At 36.3% G+C, this 4,190-nt stretch overlaps 1 protein-coding gene across 1 annotated transcript in view; it reads left to right on the plus strand.

The window, feature by feature from the left end:
* Nucleotides 1-577: 577 nt before the first annotated feature.
* Nucleotides 578-4,190, plus strand: part of LOC107576581 (angiopoietin-related protein 2-like) — a gene marked incomplete at its 3' end in the record, with an annotated part of 5,612 nt that continues 1,999 nt past the window's right edge. Inside the window, exon 1 of the mRNA XM_016262733.1 lies at nucleotides 578-997. The remainder of the gene's footprint in view (nucleotides 998-4,190) is intronic.

The following is a 4,190-nucleotide window of genomic DNA, read 5'->3' on the forward strand; positions in this document are numbered from 1 at the left end:
CAATGAGCTCAAGAGAGGCAAACCAGCCAAAACATTATCCACTGCTGTCACTTTACACACATTTCATAATATTCGTTTTGTTTTATTTTTGTACAGTCTCATCCAAGTATGAGTAAGTACAAACAACATGCCTTAACAGACACCACTAAAAATATGATTTATGTTTTAAAGGTGACTCTTTACAGACAGGTGGAATCATGTGTGAATAGATGAAAAGAGGCATTTTACTGTTTACTTTTACCAAAAATAAAGGCTCAAAAAGGATTTTTTCCCCCACAGCAATGACACAGAAGAACAATTTTTGGTTCCAAAAGAGAACCTTTCAGTGAACAGATCTTAAAATTGTAATAATCGAAAGAATCTCTTTTTTTTTCCACTATAAAGAACCCTTTGTCCATTGGAAAAGATCCATGGGCATTAAAGGTTCTTTATGGAAACATCGATGCAAATCGATTGATTTTTAAGAGTGTATCCATTGTGATAACCACTATTTCTGTGCCAGGAGGAGGGGAAAGGGGCGGAGCCAAACAAAAACAACACCATTACCACAAACTAGAGAGAGAGAGAGAGAGAGGGCAGGGAAAGAGACACAGCAGAGTGTTCCCTGTGTTCAGTGGTGATGAGTGGAAGTTAAGGACATCTCTCTCTAAATCAATGTGTCACTCAACGTGAACAGTTAACAGTGAGCAGCCAGAGGATCATTTGGGCAGAGACTCCAGCAGGACATGCAGACACATGCTGGGACACGTGGACCGAACTTAAACCGCACTTAAAGAACAATTTGCACCAGAACACAAAATGAGACTGTCACCAATCATCCTATGACAGGAGACACGCCGGGGGACGGACAACACGAAAGAGGGACAGAAAGGACAGGGGTGGATCTGTGATGACTTTCACTTCAGGGACAACAACATCCAACCTTCCTGGAGAGACACTGAAAGGATAAAGCAAAGAGAAAGAGAGAAAGAGCCGGGAACATCAGCACACCATCCTGGTAAGAGCTGTTTGTCTGATTACAAATGTGATGAAGTCAAATGAATCATGTTCTCTGGCTTTCACCTTTATACTTTGATTCAACTTACATAAACATGTTACAAACGAATAGACTGGCAGCTAAATCATGCAATGAAAAGATTTCAAAACACATATATTTCCAGGATTTGCAGAATAGCTTTGTAGAAATGAGCATGACTTTGTATGATATTTAATTCATTTCCATTTCTTTGTCAGACCTGGAATAAAAAAAATTAATTTAAAAAAGCCTGATTCCAGGTTTTCCGTCGCAGGGAAAACCCATGACATTTAGAGAATAATTAAATGTATTAATTTAGCTGATGCTCAAATCACAAGCAATATAATTTTTACATTTTGATTAAGCATTTTGGAACTAAACATAACTACAACAAAATTAGATTCACTATAGACTTTTAGAAAAACTGTACACTATACGCCAAGTCATGGGTCTGATTCCCAGGGAATGCATGAACTGATGAAATGTACACATTGAATGCAATGTAGGTCGCTTTCGATAAAAGCAATAGTAATGATCCTCTAGCATGCAGATTCAATCACACTTTCCACAACTTCACATCATGCATTCAAGTACTCGAGGAGTTGAGCTCAGGACAGAATATTTAGTTTCAACAAGAGCTTATGAGATAATCACCCATAAAATCAGACACAAATATTTTTAGCATTTGCTGCATCTATAGGGCAAGTTCTTCTCAGAGAACAATCAATGCAAATGATTCACTACTGATTCAAAGATCTATTGTCTTTGTCATTCACCCTTAAAAATAAAGGTTCTTTATTGGCACTGATGGTTCCATCAAGAACCTTTAATCTCCATAGAACCTTTCCATTCCATAAAAGGTTTTTTATAGTAGAAAAAAGGTTCTTCAGATTATTAAAATGTTGTTCACAGTAAGAAAATACTCTTTGGGGAGCCCAAAATGGTTTTTCTATGGCATCACTGTAAACCCACCTTATGAGATCTTTATTTTTAAGAGTGTTGTAGTAATATAAACTGCATTACTGAATGAATCTGTATACTTGAACTCAATAATAAAGTCATCAAACTGAAATAAAAACAAGAGTAATTCCTAACAAATTCATCCCACATCTACACAGGAATCCCTTGAGCTGGATTTGAGGCCAAAAGATAGGCTCTCAGTCTGAAAGTAGAGACTATATTTGCATCTCCTAAGTGAATACCAGCACTCGCAGGTCAGAAAAAGAAAGTTACATTTAATGCATACTGAAAACGACCCAAGAAAGCCAGAGGAATGAGAAGCTGAGACCTCGATGACATCAGCGGCTCAAGCACTATCATCCCAGTCGAGTTCAAATTCTAATCGGATTTGAAATCCATGAAATCTAAGTCAGATTTTGAATTCTGAACAATGACGTAATGCAGCATTCACATGCGTGACTCTATGGAAGTGATTCTGGCATCGCTCGTTACAGCAAAACAGATCCATGTGCTGCTTTATTGGTGATGACACCAAAACGATGTGTCTGTATCACAAAACTGAAGGAGAAAGAAAGCACGACATAAGTGCAAAGATATAATAAAAATAAGTATCAAACAGCATTATTAAGTTGATGTTTCGGTCACTTTGATAGATATGTCTTTTTTCTAGTTGGAATGTGGTAATTGTGACATGACGTAAAGGGTTAAACATTATGCAAAGGGACATTTTTACACTTAATGTGTTAAAAGTTTATGCAGAAATGCAATACAGGGTTGGAAAAATCCTAAAGACAGACAGTGAGCATGTTTCCTAAATCAATGCCAAAACAAGCACACGACAAAAACCTCTCTAATAAAGGTTCAATACAGTTATGTAATTTTTAAAGAATATATGATTCATCATGCATGTTTGTAGCATGAGGTTACGGATCCTTGCTGAGGGTCTTGTGCAATCTAGTTTATATTCTGCTTGATTGGAATACATTTTCCTTTGATGACTCAAGGCTATGAATGTTTGTTTGTACATTCAGTCCAAACCACAAGACACATGATTTAGACATTAAAAATAAGTAAATGAAAAGCATTAGATAAAGTAGTAAGACGTGTTAAACTACTGTCCCAACTACATCACCTCCCTGCAGCCGTACAATTGTTTTAAAGCTCTCTGTTCAGTGTTTGCTTCTGAAACAATCCCTGAAACGAGTGGGAAGGAGCTCTTCCTTACTAATGAACACAATGAAAAACATGAGCACTGAGTCTGTTGCAACGGGAGATGCTCTGTACACACAACACCCCACACCAGGCACTGCGTGTGATTGATTTTCCCATCCGTGAATTAGTGATTTCAGTGCTGGGGTGTAAATCTGTGACTCAGTTATTCAATGACTGGAGAGATTAGGGAAACAAAATCTGACATAAATCATACATTAACATGCACATATGTAGCAAAAACTTCTTATGAATGCTTTGTAAAGCCTTCTTAGGATTTGATCTGATGTTCAGACTATGTCCTGAGACGTTATAAAGACTCTTCAAAACTCAAGTGCATCTCAGATTTGACCTTTATAGCCAGATATTTTGTGTTTTGTGCATCATAAGGGTTTGCAGCTCTTGTTAGAAAAGGTGAGTGATATTTAGCAACTAAAAGTAGCTTCTCTCATAAGGTACCTGTGGCTGAACTGCATTTTCAGATAAGTTAAGAGAATGACATTTGGTCTCCAGTGCCACAACAAATGAAATCATATATCTGTTGTTAATATAAATTTCCACAATCGGTGTAATCTGATTCACACACAAATGACTCTTATTAAAAAAGATTATTTTAATGAATCAGTCAGATCAGTGACCACATTAACATGACTTACTCAATGAACTTTACCATTACTGTCAGTAATACCAGTCACAAAATTAACATACTGTGCATATTTTTGTATTTTGTTATTACAATTAATATATTTGTATTAATATAAATCAAAATATTATTTAATTATCCTTATATACAAGTTGGCATATGAACAGCTGGTCAGTACTGCAAAGATTTAATTTTCAAGAATCTTAAGTACACTACATTTTCATTTTGTGACATCCCTGATAGTAATGATAAAGTTCAGATGTGGCAGTAAAAGTTGGTAAGATGTAGATTTGGTCACTGCATTCACTGATTCAGTTAGCAAAACATTCATCAAACTGATTCAAACCAGTGAGTCTTGGGCTT

Source organism: Sinocyclocheilus grahami, unplaced genomic scaffold (genome assembly GCF_001515645.1).
Source record: "Sinocyclocheilus grahami isolate Dianchi unplaced genomic scaffold, SAMN03320097.WGS_v1.1 scaffold3966.1, whole genome shotgun sequence".
Lineage (NCBI taxonomy): Eukaryota > Metazoa > Chordata > Actinopteri > Cypriniformes > Cyprinidae > Sinocyclocheilus > Sinocyclocheilus grahami.